General features: G+C 38.8%; 1 protein-coding gene across 1 annotated transcript in view; it reads left to right on the forward strand.

The window, feature by feature from the left end:
• Positions 1-23008, forward strand: part of GRM3 (glutamate receptor, metabotropic 3) — a 255445-nt gene that overhangs the window by 672 nt on the left and 231765 nt on the right. The gene's annotated exons all lie outside the window — the stretch shown is intronic.

The raw sequence follows: 23008 nt of genomic DNA on the forward strand, positions 1-23008 counted from the left end.
AGGCGAGGTGGGCAGCGGTCAGCGGAGCTGGTCCGCGTCGCAGCTGGGAGACGCTGTGCTGCCAGAGGTTGGCTCTCCCACAAGCACGCCTGTCAAGGATGCTTAACTCATGCCCTCCGCTCCTTTTGGCTTGAGCGCAAAATCAAAGAGCCAGACTGGGAGCATATCTCTTCGTCAATCCTGTTCCATTTTCTTATCTGACAGTGAGATAACTCAGAGAGGGCGGGATCCAGAAATAGACTAGGTAATATACCCAATAAGCTCGTTTCTTAAGGATTTCATTTAGATTTCCTTCTAGTTCCTTCCCTGGATTAGCAAGTGTAGAGGATTCCCAGAGGTGTAGCACTCTCAGGTAGATATCTTAAGGGGACATGCCCCTGCCTTTTAAGTATTTTAAAGCATTGTAAATTTTAATAACAATAGAACTATATACTTCTAATAATCTGCACTCAAGTGCTCAGCTAATTTGCTAGTAAAATTATTTATACTGCTATTTGAATAGTGCTATGTTTGACATATACAGAAACATAGTTACATATCAGTATATTCGAAGTTGAGGTTTCTGTGAGTTAAGGATCTCAGCAGTAGTTTGTTACTTTTAAATTTCTCTGCTTAAATTTATCTGTGCTACATGATTTTAGAACTAGAACTATTTATTAGAGCTATGTTGTGTTTCTTTGGAAGAAAAAAGCATTGATTAGTACAGAAATATTGTTCATTTACTCAAATTTAGGTCTGCTTTGGTTTATCTGATTACGTATTTTAAGACTGTTACTTAGACTCTAATTGTTCGTGGAAACATATGTAATCTTGGCATGACAAAAAACAGACCCTAAACTCTGGTGGATTACACACTTCCTACCAAAGATGTTTAGGATACTCTATTAGTTAATGGTTCTATAGTACTATGCACATTTTTCCTCAAAGCAACCCAATAGAATTTGAATAGATTTGTGAAGTGTTATAATATCAGACTTCAATAAAGTGATCTATTCCCTTACATCATGGCAATGTCTGGTATTTACAAAGATTTCTCACACCTGTAGGCTTTATGTGTCCACCCTTTCAAGTGCTGACCAAGCAGGAGGAGTGCATGGGTATTTTGTATAGACATGCCCTAAGACTTGATTGCTGTTCACAGTAACTCAGATGCTCAGGATGGGAACAGGAGAAGTCTTGAAATTTATATTATCACAAATAAGAGAATGAAAATTTCAGAGTATCTACATTCATTGGGCTAAAAAGAATGATAAATGGTAAGAATACCTTTTAAAACTGATAACCCCTCCCCTCCAAAAAAAAAAAAACAAACTATAAAGCCTCCTGTTCTATGAGCTAGATTCATACCAATGAAATGTGAAATTCAGCTTGTAGAAAACTATGCCAACGCAAGCAATAAATTATATTTGGAGACAGGGAGAGAAAGTCACCTATTTAATTAATGGCATTTTTTAGACTTCAGAAATATCTATAATCAATACATTGAGAAAAGAGATGGAAGGCTACATAAACAGAAAACATTATACATAATGAAAATACATCCTATTGTCTTTTTTAAAAGTTGTACTGTACACCTGAAAAGAGGGTAAGTCAATGACTTTTCCCCACAATTACCAAACATTTAAATGAGCCCCACTCTGATTTTACTCACTGCAATTAAAATTGATGTTGAGTAAATGCTCAGATGGAATAAAGAGCAGTAATCTTTATTTTTATTAAATTTAAATTAATACTTTTATTGAGTGAAAGAACTAGGATAATTGTCAGAAGGCCACCTATCTTACTTCTCTACTTCATGACAAGTGACCATCTAGAACCACAGAAGAGCAAGGGCAGTCTTAGTTTGAAAGATTCCCAGCAATCACATTTTTTTTTTTACAACTTCCCCAGGTACCTTTTTCTCTTTCTTGTTTTATGTCAAATTCTTTTTATCAAGTTAAACCATTTTCTCTTTTTCATCCAGTTACAAAATGGTACATGATTTTTTTTTTCTCCAGGGTTGTAGTTACCTCCTGCCAAAATATAGCCCATTATCTTGGGGATAAAATGTTTCAATTTGTTATCCTACACTCGACAAGTTCCCAAGATACCATTAAACAAAAGAAAATTAATACCTAACCTCCATTGAAAGCCAGGACAGTGTGCATTCATGCACTTTGGAATATGGCCAGAGTTCCAAAGTAAGGTTTTCTTTTTTTTCCTCCAGGGTTTACTCCTCTCAAAAGTAGCAATGTTTACTCATAGTTGTCTCACTTTGCTATTTTACACTGAGCTTAGTGTGCATTTTCATCTTTTCTGAGATTCTGCTAAATGCAACCAATTCTGCATTACATGAATTTGTTGAAATTGCTCCCAAGAAGTAGCATAAAATTGTAGAAGATTATCCACCAAGACTGAACACATAAAATGAGTACAATCATATTCATAATGGAGAAGGCAGAAACTGTTAGGTCATCCCCCTCCTTCTTCATCTAATATAGTCTTGGTCTCTACAGCACATTATGTTTTAGAGTACTTCAGTCCAGTCCGATTTTAAATGGCTCAAGTAATGACCTCTATTATCTTTGAAAGATTCTTTTACAGTTTAATAGTTCTCCCTATCAAAAACTTTTGTTGTGATATTCAGTCTAATTTTCCCTTGGTCCCATTTGATCTTGTAATTTATTCCCTATTATAATCCCTCTGGACCAGTTCATTCTCTTACCTGATTTACACTCTTTCCAACCTTTATACAGGATTTGTAAAATACAAAAGCTTTATAAAGTTACAGGAGAGAACACAAAGGTCACAGTTTTATATCTGGACATCTTTTCTAAATATTTATGACACATCTTTCAGGTCATTCATGTGTATGTGTGTGACTGTATATTCTCAATAATTTATTTTAGCAATGCAAGTGTGGAGAAATTTTTTATCTTTGACATTCATGACCTATGTGAATATGAAGCTGATCCCTTCTAAGTAATGTGCTATGTGGATGCACATTTATGAGACATTTTCATTGCAAATTTGGTGTCAACAGAACCCTGTCAACGTCCACACTACCAGGGAGTTCTGTGACATGCTGGTCTGATGCTCCATTGAGTCCCAGAAGCTGTTGTCATGTAAATTCCACTATTGAAAATTATTTCCATAATTAATAGAGTGTGCTAGGAATGTAATAGTGTATATACTTATTAATGAATGCGTACATTAACATGATCCAGCAATTCTTTTAGAACACGGTAGCCCTTTCATACTAAAACAATCTGAAAAGCCAACAAAATTCAGCTTGAGTTCATCACTTTCCTGTATCATGAAGAGTAAGCTCAAATCATACATATATCAATATGGAGTCTATTTAGATTTATAGGGAGGTACCATATGTGAAGGTTACTTTAAAAATAGAAAAGCCTACAATAACCACGAGAGAAACAGGTTTTCACTTTGTTCACTTAAAAATCTGGTTCCAAGACATCCTTGTGTAGGATTCTTTAAGAGTCTTGAGCAAATATCTTGGTAGACTTGCCATCCCACTCAAATGTTTCTTCAAGTCCCAAGCATCGAAAAGCCACTTCTACCAGACAGTGGAGGAATAAATGACAGAACTCAAGAAATAAATTTCTAGGTTATATTTGGCAAAATATACAACAAAGAGTAAGGTAAATCAGCAACTCGAAACACAATTTAGTGCTGTCTTCTTTACTGCGTGGTGAGCATTAACACTGGAGGTAGAAACATTCGTATGGATTGTTAAGGAAACAGAACAGAGAAGTGACATTCCAAAACTGAATATAGCTTTAGAGGAGTAAAATTAGACTGCAAGGAATAAATAACTTTTAAGCCAGTATTCTCCCTTCTAAAGCCCCAAAGTGTTTTTATAGTGCCATTCATCACATCGTGGTGAGTACCCTCAAAATGATTTTCCTTAGAAACAAAGGGGAATCAATTCTCTTGGTACAGGCAAAGTAGGCCATTAATATACTTGTGACTTCTCCTTGGGACAGAGCCATTCTAAGAAGTCTGAGTCTACACAGAATGTAATAGGTCCTCACCAAATGAGTAATCTTTCTACTGAGCTGGAAACTGTACACTGAACTTTTAGGAACAGAACACAAGAAAAGATCTTGAAAACATTAAGATAGAATCTATATAAGCAGAGACTAAAATATCATGTTTGGAAATAAAATCATATATAAAGAGAAGTACCTCCGCAGAAAGCTCACATGTTTATTCCTTATTAGAATTTACTTCACTATCACTGCCTTTGCACAATATTGCCTTTGCCACAGCCTCTCCACATACACAAACACACAACATTTGAGTAAATTCAATTGGAAGAGTATAGGTATCCACCAGAGAGGAAATTTCAAAACCTTGACACTAGACACATAGCTTGAAAAAATATTACAACTTATATATATGTAGCATGGGAGTAGTTCTGACAGTTTTGGCCAGATTACCCTAAAAAGAGGTTAAATAAAAGGTGGCTAACAGGGAAGCAATCAATGAGTAAATATTATTAAGCACCTGTATATGCCAAACAAGATTCAGGACATACAAATGAGGACATAAAAAATGTTAATACACACACTAAATCTCAGAAACATGTAAAGTTGAAAGTATTCCAAAAATAAAATTTGAAACTCTTGAGTAGAGAAGAGGTTACCAGAATTATCAACTGAACAAAAAAGTCTATTCCATCATTGAAAAGATGTATTTAGACTTAAAAATTCCATATATAGATATTCCAGCACTCTGTGGAGACACTGTGTCAGATGCTTTAAGGTGAAAAAACTATCATAATGTCATGAAGTGAAGTGAAGTTGCTCAGTCATGTCTGACTCTTTGCAACCCCATGGACTGTAGTCTACCAGGCTCCTCCATCCATGGGATTCTCCAGGCAAGAATACTGGAGTGGGTTGCCATCATAATGTCATAATAACAGATAATTACTGACCCATGGCCATGTTCTGAAAACTCTGCTAAACCACTGCATTTCCTAATTTAATACTCACAAGAACCCTATGAGGTCGGTACTGTAATCCCCAGTTAGTAGAAGAAGAAAGAGGTGCCCAGAGGTAAATTGTCCACAGTTCAGATAGTTAACAAGATAAGCACTAGAATTCAAAACTCACTTCCTTGTCCCAAGTCCCACTCTGTTTGCTACTATGCTACACTGCCTCCCAAGTTTATGTTTCTGTGGGGGGATTTCATTTCATGCATCAAATATTTTCTGAGCCCCAAGTAGAGGGGCTTTGGTTAAAAAAGAGAGACAGAGAGAGACCAATGGTGAAAGAAATGGAGCCAGAACAGAATTTGACAAGCTCCATCTCTCTTCACCCTGAGAGAGACACAATCTCTTCTGAGGGGCAAAGAAATGCAAACAGAAGAAATAAACTAAAAAATTATTTACAAATAATTAAAAGAACTAAGGGGGAAAATGAGAATCAGAAAATTCTGTGAAGATGATAGGTTTGTTAACAAACTGAGAAATAAACATTTAGATATGAAAATGTGACAGAACTATGTTTCCCTGGAGCCTGATTTCAGCAAACATTTCGAACCCAGGTCTCCCACATTCCAGGCAGATGCTTTAACCTCTGAGCCACCAGGGAAGCCCTCAGCGAATATTGCTATCTGTAAAACTTAATCCAGGTAGCAAGAATATAGTCTCACAAACAGCCAGCAAGGAGATGAAAAGCAGTTTTGCTTGTTAAGGCTAAAATAATTATATTTCTCTTTACAACCAAACTACTTCCTACCAAATAAAAGAGCTGGTAAAAATGGTTTGTAGACTAGTACAAGTTTGAAATTTCTTCACCCAGCTGAAGCAGTCATTCATCTTTATGTAAGAAACTCTGAGCATTTCACACCTTTGGGCATTTATTCCTAATATAAAGAACAACTTGAAAAATGATGGATTCGAAGTTTCCAGATTTTAAACACACTAAGAGCAAGAGAGGCAAAGTGACCTGCTGGTGATTCCAAAGGCTCAGTAGGGCGGCTCTGGAAAGACCCACAGACCTCACGGGTCTCTGACCTGGGTACTTCCCCACAGGCAGGAAACCTGCTGTCTTGTCACATGAATTAATAGTTCATTTCAGACAACCAAAGAGCTGAAATAGGAGTCTTTACTTGAAAGTCTTACTCTGATTTGTGATTTGTGCTACTTCATGGACATAAAAACACGAATGGGTATCACAGATCTGTCTCCCCATCTGGTGGAGGCTGTTTCTTTTGAATGTTAATAATACATAGCAGATAGATTATTAGTAATATTTTGTATTTTGCTTAACAGTTTCAACGTACCATGTGTTGGTGAATGTAACATAATGGAAACTGCTTTCACAAAATATGTCGAAATACGTGCCAATTTGGGAGATGACACTCTAGGGTCAGAAACAGTTGGAATTTGTATCTGTCTCAAGGAGAAAATGAGATCTGGAGAATATAATTAGCAGTTTCTATTTTGAAGCATCTTATTTTTCCTTAAAAAAGCAAAGACCTTCTACAAGCTGATGCATTAATCCCAGTGATTTCTGTCAAGTCCAGATATACTGGTGGCCAGACCATACCTCACTTCAGAATTAAGGAGTCAAAACATGGGACTTAGATCCTCCACAGACTTTGCTCAAGAGCTACCCTTGAGAAAGATGTTTAAAAGAATGTTAAATCCCCAACTCCCTCCAAAAGGACCTCTCCCTTAGTTCCTAACAGTGTCTGAATTTTACCTAGGAAATAATATTTCATGCAAGAAATATGAAAGACCATATATGTTTAGGTCCATGTAGTTCACCAACTTTCCAACACATTGGATTTAAAGGTTCATCTTTTTCAGAAAAGCTAACTTCTTCGAGTTTGGTGGGGAGTGGCAGAAAGAACAATTATAATTTTTACCTATTATACAATTTTGTCTAAGTAGAGCCCTTCGATGGAGAAGGACATGGCCACCCACTCCAGTATTCTTGCCTGGAAAATCCCATGGACGGAAGAGCCTGGTGGGCTACAGTCCATGGGGTCTCGAAGAGTTGGACACTACTGAGAGATTTCACTTTCACTTTTTACTTTTATGCATTGGAGAAGGAAATGGCAACCCACTCCAGTATTCATGCCTGGAGAATCCCAGGGACAGGGGAGCCAGGTGGGCTGCTGTCTATGGGGTCACACAGAGTCGGACACGACTGACGCGACTTAGCAGCAGCAGCAGCAGCAGAGCCTTTCAATGGCTATGATTTCCTGAACAAATGTGATGCAGAAATGTGAGAGAAAAGCCTTCTTTCCTATAGTTATTGAACAAATGACATCCCTCTAGGAAAGCCATTGAGATGTTATAGAGTGTTCCCCTGCCCCACTTTTTTCCTTCTAAAATTCTAAATGTGTGTCTGTTGCTATGATGTTGCTAGGGAATCTGGTAATTGGAAGTATAGTCATGGGAGGGAAAAGGTTGAGATATATGAAGTAGGACAGAAGGAACCCTGAGGGGCAGACTCTGAGCAGTTCCCCTCACCCTTCCCTTCCTACGCACACACTCAGACCACAAACAATAATCACTCACTTTGTTGTTTGGTTGCTAAGTCATGTCTGATTCTTTGTGACCCCAGAGATGGCAGCATGGCAAGTTTCCCTGTCCTCCACTGCCTCTCGGAGTCTGCTCAAGCTCATGTCCATTGAGTCAGTGATGCCATCCAACTATTTCATCCTGTCACCCTCTTCTCCTGCCCTCAATCTTTCCCAGCATCAGGGTCTTTTCCAGTGAGTTGGCTCTTGGCATCAAGTGGCCAAAGGATTTGAGCTTCAGCATCAGTCCTTGCAATGAATATTTAGGGTTGATTTCCTTTAGAATTGACTGGTTTGATCTCCTTGCAGAGTCCAAGGGACTCTCAAGAGTCTTCCTCAGCACCACAATTTGAAAGCATCAGTTCTTCAGTGCTCAGCCTTCTTTATGGTCTAATTCTCACATCCGTACATGACTACTGGAAAAAACCATAGCTTTGGCTAGATAGATGGACCTTTGTTGGCAAAATGATGTCTCTGCTTCTTAATACACTGTCTAGGTTTGTCACAGCTTTTCTTCCAAGGAGCAAGCCACTTACCTTGCTATAAATAGTATTTATCATATTACTGTCCAGAAGAGCCTACACCAGAATCACTCTGAAGTCTACTTAAACTGAAGAATACGGAGACAGATCCATTCCAGACTAATTTCCTTTAGGTTGGGATTCGGGAATGCATGTATTAAATATGCGTCCAAGTTACTCTTAGGCACACTCAAGTCTGAGACACACTACTGTTTTAGTCAGCCCCGGCTACTATGTATTTGAATACATAGACTGGATGGCTTAAACAACAGATATGGACTTCTCTCAGTTCTGGAGGCTGGGAAGTCCAAGATCAAGGTGCCAGCAGATTGGGCTCCTGGTAAGAAGCCCCTTCCTGAAGAACCACCTTCTCACTGTGTCCCCACATGGTCAATAAAGAGAGTGAGCTCTGGTCTCTCTTCTTCCTCTTACAAAAATACTAATCCCAACAATGGAGCCCCTATTCTCATGACCTCACCTAAACCGAGCGGACACGACTGAGCGATTTCACTTTAAACTTTTCACTTTCATGCATTGGAGAAGGAAATGGCAACCCACTCCAGTGTTCTTGCCTGGAGAATCCCAGGGACGGGGGAGCCTAGTGGGCTGCCGTCTATGGGGTCGCACAGAGTCGGACTCGACCAAAGTGACTTAGCAGCAGCAGCACCTAAACCTAACCTCCAGAAGGTCCCATCTCCAAATATCACCGCATCAGCGTTACAACTTCAATATATGAATTTGGTGGGGTGACGAGAGAGACATTCAGTCAGTCCATAAACATTAGACTTAAGAAATGAGGCTCAGCGAATAGCCAGTGAATCAGTGTACAAAACTATTCCCCACAGCAAGTCCACTTTAATTATATTAACAAATGTCCTGAGCCACTTGTTAATTCTGTGAGCCTGAGAATTAATGAATTAATTGTGTCTGCATGCTCAGCTGCCCAGTCATGTTCAACTTCTTGCAACCCTGTGCACTGCAGCCTGCCAGGCTCCTCTGGCCATGGGATTCCCTAGGCGAGAATACTGGAGAGGGTTGCCATTTCCTTCTCCAGTGGATCTTCCCAACCCAAGGATCAAACCCAAGTCTCCAAGTGAATTCTTTACCACTGAGCCACCTGGGAAGCCCAATTAATTAAGTTCAGCTAATAAAGCACTGTCTCTGTGAGTTCTCTGAATACATTCATTTTCTGGAAACCTCATACTGTTTTCACTGCAAATATTTTTTTTTCTATCACCTATAGTAAATTCCACTATGATACGCAAGCACATACAATACCTATTTTCTGGATGTTCTTATGAGGAAAACTTCTCATATTTGATCTTTCATTTCATATTTTAGAATGGCAATACTGGGATGTTAGAAAGGTAAGTTACTAGTATTTGAAGAAGATCATCGAGGAAAATATTATTTCTATTTCTGAGAATAGAAATGCTTCTAGTTTGGTAACTGCACATGTAAAATTCCCATTGTCTTTAAAGCTAGACCCTTGTTAGCTAGGGGATGTGGGGAAGCACTGTTTTGTCCCAGTCCTCCCCTTTGCCCTGTGGATCCACAGAGCAAGAGAAATAAAACAAAACAAAAACTTCATTTGGCAACTTCTTATACATTCTCCCCTCAGCTTCTAGTTCAGTTCAAGTGAATGGTTGCCTAGCTGAAGCTGGCAATCCTCACAAATACTGCCAAAGATAGTTTCCTGAGCAGCGTTCAGAGCCACATGGGAAAAATGCAGGAGGGGAAGGAGGGGCAGGCAGCAACGGGTGGGGGATGCTTACACTGGACCACCAGCTTCACTTCCTAGGGGGTCTTGGCCAACTCTTTGTTCACTTGATTTCCACACTTTATAGACTTCCTGAGAAGAAAAGTAATAAAAAATAGAACATTTCCCCCTACAAAATGTCAAATTTCTGAAAGCTACGCCCTCTGGGATGGTTGCAGTGTTTCGACCTGATAATGACTTCTACAGGACTCTTCCCATTACACAATCAAGCTAAAGCTAAACACCCATTGCTACCTCAGATTTCCGGATTCTAGAAGGGATACCATGATTTCCCCAAATGGTTTCAAGTCTTCGACATTTCCATTCTGTTTGGTACTCTGTTATTTCTTCCTCCCTAGCCCAGAGAAGGCAATGGCACCCCACTCCAGTACTCTTGCCTGGAGAATCCCATGGACGGAGGAGCCTGGCGGGCTGCAGTCCGTGGGGTCGCTAGGAGTCGGACACAACTGAGCGACTTCACTTTCACTTTTCACTTTCATGCATTGGAGAAGGAAATGGCAACCCACTCCAGTGTTCTTGCCTGGAGAATCCCAGGGACGGGGGAGCCTGGTGGGCTGCCGTCTATGGGGTCGCACAGAGTCGGACACGACTGAAGTGACTTAGCAGCAGCAGCAGATGTGTAAACTGTGTTCTTTTCTCTCCAACTATGGCCAAATCCTTAGCCCAGGTTATCAGCACTTAGCTTTCAAACTTCTCTCACAGGTTATCTCGTCTAATCTCTCCCTCTTCCTGTATTATTTACTTCCAGATATCTAATGAGTGCCTACTATATGCCTACTCTCTAATCTAGAGATGTTATAGCAGTGAACAACAACTGAAAAATAAAATTTTTTTAAGAATTTTTATCATTCACCTTCCACTAAATAGTGAGAGTCAGACAATAAAGAAGGGAACTGATGTGTGTGGAGAAAACATAATGATGTGATGTAAGAAAAGGGGGGGGAGGAGTTGGAAAAGATAACATTACTACCAGATGAATAACTGACTTTGCCATTCCATTCCTTGGTTTAAAAGGCATTAAAGATAAACCATTACTTAAAAAGTAAGTTTGTGTTTCCTAGCTTGGCCATCAAGATCTTTAACAAGCAGATTCCTAAGGTGTCTTTCCAACCTTTCTTCCTCAATATAAGCCTCTCCTTTGCCCAGATTTTGTTTCCACACAAAAAGGAACTTTGAGTATCTTTTTAAGCCCCAACTATATTTAGAATGAACTTCCTTTCTACAAACCTAAATTTCAAGGCCAATTTCAAATCTCACCTCATTGAAGTTCATACTAACGATACTTTCCTATCAAGGCAAATTTTCTCCAAAATATTCATGTGATCCTCATCATCTGGGGTTTTGAATAGTGAAATATTGTTCTGTCCTGAGCAAACAGGACAAACTGTACTGTAGGGAGAGCAGTAGTTCAAAGAATAAAATCAGAAGGCAAATTTATTTTTATTTCACATTGCCCCTCTTAAGTGCATTCAATAAGCTGCATTACACTCTGATGTAATAAAACAATACACTTTAATTGCAAAGCAGTCTCCATTTGCAAACTGAATATGCCTGGACCAATATAATAAATAAAACTTTGAACTTTAGAGTTGAATCTCCTCTCTATTCCCAGCAGGAGCCTATTTCGGGTCAGAAGTTGAGGAAGAAAGCACCACCGTTTCTAAGGTTCTCTTCCACCCTTTCTTGTCCCTCTTACCAGCACAAGTTCTGAGTCTTCCAAGGACAGAGTTGGGCACAGTCAGGAGACATGGGAAATAAGTTCTTACCTAATAAGGTTCCTAGTCTCTGGGCCCTCAGATTTTTAAGGTGAGAGAGAGAGAGAGAGAGAGAGAATGTGTGTGTGTGTTAAGACTTCTTTCTCCATTGCTGGGAGTCTCTCACCTCAGATTTCTTGACACAAATTTTCCTTTGTCTCAGCACACCTCAGCTCCTGCTCTTTCAGCAGTCCATCCTGCACAGATTCTCACTTTTGCCCCTCTTGTCTTTTCTCTTGGGCTGGAACCCCCTTTGATGTCTCTCCTGTTGAAATGACTATGTAAATATGTGTTTGTGGAATGTATGAGTTTGGTAATACAGTCTAAGTAGAAAATATTATAACGTTTTTATAACCCAGAAAAATGTTTTTATGAGGCTACCTGTATAAAGACTTACAGAAATCAATGTCTATGAAATAATTTAAGATGTGGAATACCCCTGTTTCCCTGCCAAGAATTAGCTCCAAAAGGACTAAGGCCTTCTCTTTTTCAGCAGCTTATAATAATGACTGGAACATGTAATAATTATTGAAAATGCAGGTGTTAGTTGCTCAGTTGTGTCTGACTCTTTGCAACCCCATGGCCTGTAGCCCATCAGGCTCCTCTGTCCATGGGATTCCCCAGGCAAGAATACTGGAATGGGTTGTCATTTTCTTCTCCAGGGGATCGTCCCAATCCAGAGAATGAACCTGTGTCTCCTGCACTGCAGGCAGATTCTTTACTACCTGAGCCATCAGGGACCCATATTTAATAAATGAAGGAATCCTACTTCAAGTTTTACATTTACTCAATGGCTATCTTCCACATTGAAATATTAACATTAATTTCTCTTCATATCTCATACCTTAAGATATAAGGATTACTATTAAAAGGATTACTTTCAACCCATAAATTATACCATTTTCCTAAAGGCACTTTGAACCCAAACAAAAGAATACCATAAAAAATTTTTAATTTGCACATGAAAAGTGATATCAATTGAATTCAATAAGTCCTTACTGAATGTCTATTATGTTCAAGGCACTGAACAAGGTACTGAGGAGAATACAGAAAAGAAAAAGTTACCATGTCTTCCTAAGAATTTATCGTCTCACAGGAGAGATAGGATATGTCCATATGTGACTATGCTGCTAAGTCACTTTAGTCGTATCCGACTCTGTGTGACCCCATAGACGGCAGCCCACAAGGCTTCCCCATCCCTGGGATTCTCCAGGCAAGAACACTGGTGTGGGTTGCCATTTCCGTCTCCAATGCATGAAAGTGAAAAGTGAAAGTGAAGTCGCTCAGTCGTGTCCGACTCTTAGCAACCCCATGGACTGCAGCCTACCAGGCTCCTCCGCCCATGGGATTTTTCAGGCAAGAGTACTGGAGTGGGGTGCCATTGCCTTCTCCAATATGTGACTATAGTAGCAGGAAAATTCAGGAGTTCAACTGTGAGGCCCTAGAGTGAGCAATAATACTTGTGGCTGGCATGAATGCAGAAAGTATCATATTTAAAAAGTTGCTTCTGTTCTGGACCTTAAACAATGGTTAAAATTTCAGAAAGTGGAGAGAGTCATTCTAGACTGATGCAGGGGTAGAGAGACGGTGTGGGGAAGCTCCTGAGGGAGCAGCGTGTGAGCTGGCTAAGCTGAAGGGTGGGGGTGTCTGTGGTTCAGAGGAGGTACAGCTCTGTGAGTGGACAGAACAATGATTAATATCTCTCCAGTGCATGCCAAGTCACTTCAGTCCTGTCAGGCTCTTTGCAACCCCATGAACTGTAGCCTGCCAGGCTCCTCTGTCCATAGGATTCTCCAGGCAAGAAGAATAGTAGGGTTGCCATTCCCTTCTCCAGGGGATCTTCCCAACCCAGGAATCAAACCCTCATCTCTTTATGTGTCCTGCATTGGCAGGCGGGCTCTTTACCACTAGCGCCACCTGGGAAGCCCCACACATCTCCTGTAGGCCAAGGGACACCTCTGAAAACATATGAGCAGGGGGATCCTCAAGCACAATGTGAAGACAACTATGAGGAAATAAAGGTTTGGGAGTCAGGGAGATGAGCGGGCTCGTATGGCAGCCATTCGGGTGAGAGGTAATGATGGCCTAAACTAGGGCAGCGGCAATGGGAATAGAAAACAGAATGAATCGAACAGACACAGAGATGACAGTGCCTGGTAGGTAAGAAATAGCTGTTGGATGAAAAACACCAGCCAACACAATTAAGCTAATTGTCTTCCTCCTTCTGTAATAGGAAGGGTCATGCAGTATCAAATCCTGGATTTAATAAAGGGAAAGCAGGGAAGAGTTAAAAGGCTATTTTTTAGGAACTTGAGTGGAAAGAAAATGTAATATTCCAGGTGCTATTTAAAAACAAGACTTAGAAATGAAATCAATATTTTCCACATGATTATGATCTGATAGTATTTATCCACCCATAGTAGGTTAAACCACCATGGACTCTCATCAACCACCTTGACTTATGTCTTCTACATCCATCCACAGGCTAGAGCCAGAATGATCTTAACACAAATCTGAGCATGTTTCCCTTTGCTTGCTGCTGCTGCTTAGTCACTTCAGTCATGTCTGACTCTGTGCGACCCCAGAGACAGCAGCCCACAAGGCTCCCCCGTCCCTGGGGTTCTCCAGGCAAGAACACTGGAGTGGGTTGCTATTTCCTTCTCCATCCCTTTGCTTAAAACTCTCCAAAGATTCTCCACTGCTTTCGGGATAATCAAACTTGCTTTACCTGGCCCACTATAATCTGCATTTTCCAGATTTATGTTTCCAGCTTTATGTTCCATCCCTCTCAACTCACACCTCTTCTTCCAATCAAACTGAACAGCTTGAATGCCTTCCCCTTTCTCCCCAGGCCTTCTCATAGCTGAGCAACTTCCCAGAACCCGGGCACACTCAATTTGAATTTTCAGGGCTTCATTAGAATTCTAGACCACTTCTGACAGTCTATAGTTCTTGATGCTATGCACACCTCAAACTCCCTGTACTTCTCTTTATCGTTCTTTATGATAATTGTCTATTTCCCCACTGGAGGCTGTAAGTGCTAATAAGACAGAGACCACGCCTGCTTATTCACAGCTGGGTCTCCGTTACCCAGCAGAGCAAATCGCACATAGAAGACGATCAATAAATTCTTATTCAATCAATGGAGTAAAGGTTTAATTAAATCATTCTGGGACTCATTTTCCTCATTGTAAAACTCAAGTATTGATCTTTAAAATTCCTTTTAGTCATATAGTTCCTACAAGTAAACTTTTTCAATAAAGAGGATGGAATTCAGCATCCCAAGTTGAAATGAGTATCCTACTACACTCAAAACATCAGTGGGTCCTATTTATAAATTTATATTTTAATTGCTGTTTAAATAGGAAAATCATTGAAGGGATGGACTGGGAGTTTGGGGTTGGTAGATGTGAACTATTATATATAGAATGAATGGACATCAAGGTCCTACTGTATAGCACTGCTGCTGCTAAGTCACTTCAGTCGTGTCCGACTCTGGTAACTATATTTAATGTCCTGGGATAAATCAAAATGGAAAAGAATATAAAAAAGAATATGTGTGTGTGTATGTATATATATATATGTGTGTGCATATATGTATAACCGAGTCACTGTGCTGTATAGTAGAAATTAACACAATACTGTAAGTCAACTATATTTCAATTAAAAAAATAAGTAGCAAGATAATTAATAACAATGCTAGTGATATGTTTCCCTATTCCTCAAACTGTCTTCATTTTGCAAGCATTTCTCTTCATCTTAAACAGGGAGATCTAAGTAACAAGGAGACAGAGAAAAATAACCATAAGAAGAGATTTTTCCCAAGAAAGTCACCTTCCAGGCAGATTTCCTCTTCCCCAGAATTCTCATAAATGGAAACACATTTCAGACATTTTCATAAAAGAGGATGCAGAAATCTTATCTGGTAATACTAATTCCTACCAGCTCAAGTGAGTAACACCTCAAGGTGTTCCATTTAATGCAATTTCTGTCACAATACTTTCCTACAATAAAACAAATGAGGCTCACACACATATTCTATATGGTATTTTTAGGAGAATTAGAGGGATACTGTGAATAACAATGACTTTTATTGAGTACTCACTGTATGCTAGGTACTGCTTATTTGCTTTAGTTATATTAACTCATTTAATCCTCACACTAGCCACCTGAGATAGGTACTGTTATTATTCCCATTTTCCAGAGGGGGAACCCAAAACACTAACAAAAGTTTACATAGTAAGAGTATAGCTAGGATTTGGACCCAATTCATGAATTTGACCAGCTGACTATACTGCTTCTCTCACAAAATCATCCCCAAACTAAAATGTATAATATGCAAGAAACATTTGCAATAACCATCTTATATTCCTTGATTTGAAAAATAATACAAAACCTGGTGACATTCTGAGCTCTCAATGGACAATAAAAATCAGAAATATACACAATAGAATGTTACTCAGCTATTAAGGAGAATGCATTTGAATCAGTTCTAATAAGGTGGGTGAAACTGGAGGGTATTATACAGACTGAAGTAAATCAGAAAGAAAAACACCAATACAGTATATTAACACATATATACAGAATTCAGAAAGATGGTAACAATGACCCTATATGCGAAACAGCAAAAGAGACACAGGTGTAAAGAACAGAGTTTTGGACTCTGTGGGAGAAGGCGAGGGTGGGATGATTTGAGAGAATAGCATTGAAACATGTATATTACCATATGTGAAATAGATCATCAGTCCAGGTTCGATGCACGAGACAGGGTGCTCAGGGCTGGTGCACTGGGATGACCCTGAGGGATGGGATGGGGAGGGAGGTGGGAGGGAGGGTCAGGATGGGGAACACATGTACACCCATGGCTGATTCATGTCAATGTATGGCAAAACCCACTACAATATTGTAAAGTAATCAGCCCCCAATTAAAATAAATAAATTTTTTAAAAATCAGTAATATAGTCAGACATTGGCCCAATTTACTAATATTATCAGAATATGTTTATTTATGTTTACTGTTTTCACCTAAAGCTTTCTACTTCCAGTAGCTTGAGACTCAGCTAAAACTAAAATAATCACTTCTAAAACTTTCTATCTTTACAAATAATTCAGTCTTTTCAATTCTAGAATTTGCCACTATTTGAAAAGGCAAAGTGACAGTGCTTTTAATCTATTTATTACCAAGAGACAATGTAAAGAAAAAGGAAAACAAAATCACTTCCATTATTTTCTGGAGAAAGAAAAGATCTCTGATTATTTTGTGTATAACAGACATAACTGGTACACAGTGAAACCAGTGGTCAGGAAGAGGAAATTGTCCTGCTTTATGCCTTTCTCTGTCATCCAGCTCTCAGAATAGATATCTTTACATCTATCTAATCTTTGAATTGATTTATTAAGCTGAGTTTACAAGTTAAAGAGTAAGAGGTCCTAAGGAGATAATTATGGGAATACAAATCAAGAGCGACAACTTTGAAAGAATAGTAATTCTGCTTCTTGCAACTGACCTTAAATCCCTAGGAGGAGAACAGATCAGCTTAAAGCAACCTTTTCTCTCTATTCAGAAGTGATCGTGAATTAATTGTGCAGTTTAGCTGAACTTTGTTTTTCCTGGTATCCTAGGAGAAGATCTCTGACAGACTGGGAATTTTTGCTTGTTTGTAATGTAAACTCAATATCTAGAGGTAGTTCTTCACACCACATGGGCTCATTGGAAAGCCCCGATTCCCAAAACAAACAAAGAGAAAAAGCTGAACAAAATAATCCATCAGCAAAAGGGAAAAAGAAAATAGAATGCTTGTAAAAAAAAAAAAAAAAAGTTTTAAATCATTTGATTTTAAATAATCCCTGAAAACATTCTGGTGACACCAGAAGTCTGATAACCATATTCAAACTTGCTCATCAATGAAGGCATATAACTCTTGTGGTTCACATGGCTTCATTACTTGCCAGGATAATAAAAGCACTTAGTGAAAAGTTTGTGTATATTTGGTATATCAACTAGTCCATGCAGTTCTAGCAAAGAGGAAGTTGGAGCATTTGATGATAAATACAGGAAGAAAAGGGGACGACAGAGGATGAGATGGCTGGATGGCATCACTGACTCGATGGACGTGAGTCTGAGTGAACTCTGGGAGTTGGTGATGGACAGGGAGGCCTGGCGTACTGCGATTCATGGGGTCGCAAAGAGTCGGAAACGACTGAGCGACTGAACTCCAGCACTGCTAAGTACTAACTTTGATAGTAAAAATTAGAGCTTTATAATTTTAATTTTCTCAAATGGATTATTTCCATGCATGCATGTATCGTTTTAGTTAGTTAACATTAACCTTATGATGCTAATTCTATAACTTCTTTCATTTAACCATGACAGTTTTATCCATCCATTCAACCGCTACTTATCAAGCACACATATTGAATTTGTTAGGCATATTTGAGTATGTTAGACACTGGCAAGCAAAAACAAAAAGCAAACAAAAAAATTGGTCCTTGCCCTCAAAGATCCTTATTTACAATTTTAAAACTACGCTTTATTTCTTTTTAAGTATAAGTGCTATCATTGTCCATATAATAGTTCAGACAAAAATGAGTCTATAAAGGCTACTAGGACTGGATCTGCTTCCTTGAGCTTCCCTGAAACAATGCCAGAGGCATAAGAGTCACCCCAAACAAACTCCCTTTCCTGTTTTCATAGTAAGAAGATTTGCTTAACGCTTTTATAAAGAAAAATGTATTGTCATATAAAGAACAAAGGTGACAACTGAGGGAATGCTCTGGGGGTCAAGTCTTTAATATCTTGGTATGTGTATAACTGTCTCTATTTACTCTAACTTAGTTTATCATTCGGAGAAGGCAATGGCGACCCACTCCTTTACTCTTGCCTGGAAAATCCCATGGGCGGAGGAGCCTGGTAGGCCAGTCCATGGGGTCGCTAAGAGTCAGGCACGACTGAGCGACTTCACTTTCACTTTTCACTTTCATGCATTGAAGAAGGAAATGGCAACCCACTCCAGTGTTCTTGCCTGGAGAATCCCAGGGACGGAGGAGCCTGGTGGGCTGCCGTCTATGGGGTCGCACAGAGTCAGACACGACTGAAGTGACTTAGCAGCAGCAGCAGCAGCAGCAGTGTATCTTTGGCACTTCGATTTATTCTTTCCAGAAACTTGGACTAAGTACCTTCTGTGTCTGAGATCTATAGTTGGTGCTGGGATCTGTACATTTGACCTTCTGGTCCTATGAGTAGAACTTACAGAAAATAAGTCACATGGATAGTGTTTAACTTATTAATGACCATATGCTCAGGATTTTAAAAAATTCAAAAGGTACTCAGTAGAATGTCAACTCCAAGAATCATATTTTCTAATGTTCTTTTCCTGAAGTTAGAAAGAATTTGGTCTAATTAAGGAGGCACAGTATTCTTTGACAATTAAAAAAAAAAGGAATCTGAATCAAAAGACACTGGAAGACATATATGGGACCAATTTGAATTTCACAAAATGAAAAGCATTTTTGCTGCCAATGTTGTTCTGAAATTATTTGCAAAATGTATTTTGTAAATGACTTATTAAAAATATTTAAACCAATCAATAAGTCAACTGAAGCTAGAAACTACACTAGCTAGTAAATTGATTTGCTATTATTATTCCTCCATACAGCAAAATAGGCACTTTCTTTTCACAGTTTAATGTTCCTATAATTGTGATAAAATTCAATTTATGTGCATACTTTATGTAATCGTGTTTTTTTTTTTTTTTCAAAATTGTTCTTAAATGCATGGTGAATCTTATAATGAATGGTATCAGAGGTAAGGAAATATATTTAGCTGCAAGCACACTTACTTCCTTTCTTATAAACTGTATGTTTCATAATAATTGCAAATAACTTAATCAACTTTACTTTTAAATGCTTAACATTTTGCTACAAATACAATGATAAACTCTTTTCTTTCATATACTTTCCAAATCAAATCACTTGCTTTGAAAAACCTTATTACCAGAATCAGAAATTCTCTCTCAACACCTTCATTAATTCTGCTTGAAAATAAGAATGGTGTCTTATTAATCTCTACACATTTCTTGTAGGGAAAGCCATAATCTGCTATTTCTATATTGCTGGAGTCTACAATAATGCCTTAAAACAGTAAATAATTGTTGAGTGAATAAATGATATGCTGGAGGAAGAAATGTAAGAATAAAGACCTTGAATACAATGAGACCTCAATAAATATGTGTTGAATTATAATACATTGCTTATGTTGACTGACAGGTTATATTGCCATAATTCAGTGATAAATTTTAAGATCTTTCTATAGTGTTTGCCTTGATACCATAAAGAGGCAATTAATAAATGCTAATGATTTAAAATTTTATTTCAATTTTCAATTTTATATGTATCTAAAATGGATGTATTTAAGACCCTTGGTATTTCAGTCTTTTGCTCAAGCACTCCTGTCATATACTCAACAATTTTTATGATACTGTCTGTTAAAGAATGTCCCCTGAGTAACCTTTATCTTAAAGATGAATTTTTGAAGATATAAACTTCTTATGAAATACAACCTTCTCAGTAATTACTTTCTGCACATACTCTAATATTAAATTGTTTATTAATGTATCCTTGCCTTCATACTTTATCATCAGCACATCTAACCCCCAACAGCCACGAGAGCCAAACCTAGCCCTTTGTCTCTAAACTGAATTTCTCCATTTAGACTCTTAACTGGAGTCTACCATATTTGTTGTAGTTTTTACTCTACTGAGTTAAAGCAGCACATCAAATCAAAAAACTGGCTAAAAGTTTGGGCTAATATAAAGAAATATATTTTAATACAATGAATGAAAATTGAACAGTATTTTTTTCCCAGTGCTCAGTCTCAGTGATTTCTCATTAGAAATTAAAAATGTATTTGTAGACTACTTATTATCTGGTAGCAGAGACCATTTCACCAACAATATCACTTGGAGTAAAAACTGTAAGTAGGGAAAAATAGAGGATCTCAGACCAGGTCCTTGTTGTTCGTTGTTCAGTCACTCAGTCATGTCCGACTCACAGGGACCCCATGGAATACAACATGCTAGGCTTCCCTGTTCTTCACTATCCCCAGGAGTTTGCTCAAACCCATGTCCACTGAGTTGATGATGCCATCCAACCATCCTAGAGATGTTTTCCCAGGCGAAGGCAGTGGTAAACTGTACTGCTGTGGCTGGGAGGGCAAGTTGGCTGAGAAAACGCATGGGACCAATGCTTTTGCATCTTGATCCTAAAAACTATTGAGATCAACATGTTTAGCATCTTAAAAGCTATTAGAAGTTAACATGGAGTAGAGAGATAAGAAACTGGAGAAGACTGAGTTGAAAATTGGATTTGAGGAAGTAGAAACAGTGATTTCTTCTCATTTGTGTAGTTTTGCAGTTATGGTGGGCAAAAAAATGAAATAGTAGCTGGAGAGGAATGTGGATCAAAAGAAATTCTATAGCTCTTTAATACTGGGACTTCTCAGGTGGTACTAGTGGTAAAAAAAAAAAAAAAGCCTGCCAATACAGGAGACATAAGAGATGTGGGTTCGATCCCTGGGACAGGAAGATCCCCGAGTAGGAAATGACACTCCATTCCAACATTCTTGCCTGGAAAATTCCATGGGCAGAGGAGCCAGTCCATGGGGCTGGAAGAGTCAGACATGACTGAGTACAGCTTCAATATATACAATACATTATGTGATTAAAATGTATTGATGCTGTTTTCAGACTGAGTGAATTATATGACATAATTCCTTGAAGAAGAAATTGTAGTATTGTAGTATCAGGGCCAAATCAAATGGCTTCATAAATATTGTCAAGAATTTTGTATATAATATTTTGAGCTTAGGGTAAGGGTAGGCCATTTAAGTTCAGGCCAGAGGAACTTATTATCTAGTGGGGGAGAGAGGGATCAATCAAATGTCTCAAAGAAATATGAAACTGCAACTACAATGGATACTAAAAATAGATCTACGATGCTGTGGGAACATATAATAAGAGGGCTTTATATCACAGAAGTAGGTTCCCATGAAAAAATTGACAGGTCGAGGATAAGGAAAGAGGGGAGGAAATCAGACTGTAATCAGTAGGCTGAGCAGGAGCGTAGACCCTGTGAGAGTGAGAGCAGGCCTTCTATGAAGAGCTGAAAGGTCAAGGTGACTAACATACCGAGGACAGTGAGCAACACTGTATATGCTGAAAGCTAAAGTGTTAGTTGCTCAGTCATATCTGACTCTGCAACCCCATGGACTATAGCCTCTGTCCATGGGATTCTCCAGACAAGATTTCTGGAGTGAGTTGCCATTCCCTTCTCCACAGGAACTGAACCTGGGTCTCCTGCATTGCAGGCGGATTCTTTACCATCTGAGCCACCAGGGAAGCCCGTATATGCTAAGGGTTATCCTTATCCTAAGAACAGTGGGAAATCATTTAAGTACTTAAAGCAGAAGTGGGGTCTTTCATTCTTTTACTTTTTAAAAAAGAGCCCTCGATGGAATCTGGAGAATGGAAGAATGGATTGAGGTCAGAGAGGTCAACTGGATACAGATTGATCTGTTTTGGAACTTTTATAACTACAGAACACAGAAGATGTTAGCTTGGGGAAAGTTGACAGATTTTTAAATGAGGAAGCAGGTGATTTAGAGGAAAGTTTTAATAGTTAGAAAGTAAAAGGATGGTGACATATGGGTTATGGATATTAGACATCATCTTGATATTTATACAGTTGTTCAGGACATTCACAATGAATCAAGCAATCAATCAATAAAGATTTACTGAGTGCCCACTATGACAACAATCCATCATTCCTTCTAAGGAAGGCTTGAAATTACTTATGCATTAGAAATAGAGATCAGATTCTAGACATTGTTTATCTCAATTGTTTTTGACATGCTAAAAAGAAACAAGCCATTGTTGATGAATATCCATTGTGTCCTAGGGATCTGGGGACAAACACCGCATTCAGAAGCTATAAGAGGCTTATCCAAAAGGGATGACAAAATCAAATCTACCCAGCACAGCCTGCACAACCATGGTGCAAGCAGATGAAAGTTGCAGTTGGCAGAGAATTCATCAAGGGTAAATCATCCACACAACTGCAAGACTCAAACAACACTCTCACCTCCTCCTGACACAGGAGAACTAGTAAACCAAGTCACACATATCATAAGTCCCACTCTTAATGACTGAGGAGCAGTGACAGCATTGACCTTGGGGAGGCCTGGCCAGCATTGGACAAACACCAATGAGAGAGACTGATTTGAAAATATTACAAAGATAAGCTTTCATATTTCTCTCCTCCAATTCTCTGGGAAAGATGGCTGAGACTTCACATTAAGTCTAACGAGTCTTACAGCACAAGAATTCTATTCTCAGCATCACTATTGATTATAGTAGCTA

This window comes from Bison bison, unplaced genomic scaffold (genome assembly GCF_000754665.1).
Source record: "Bison bison bison isolate TAMUID 2011002044 unplaced genomic scaffold, Bison_UMD1.0 scf7180017864454, whole genome shotgun sequence".
NCBI lineage: Eukaryota > Metazoa > Chordata > Mammalia > Artiodactyla > Bovidae > Bison > Bison bison.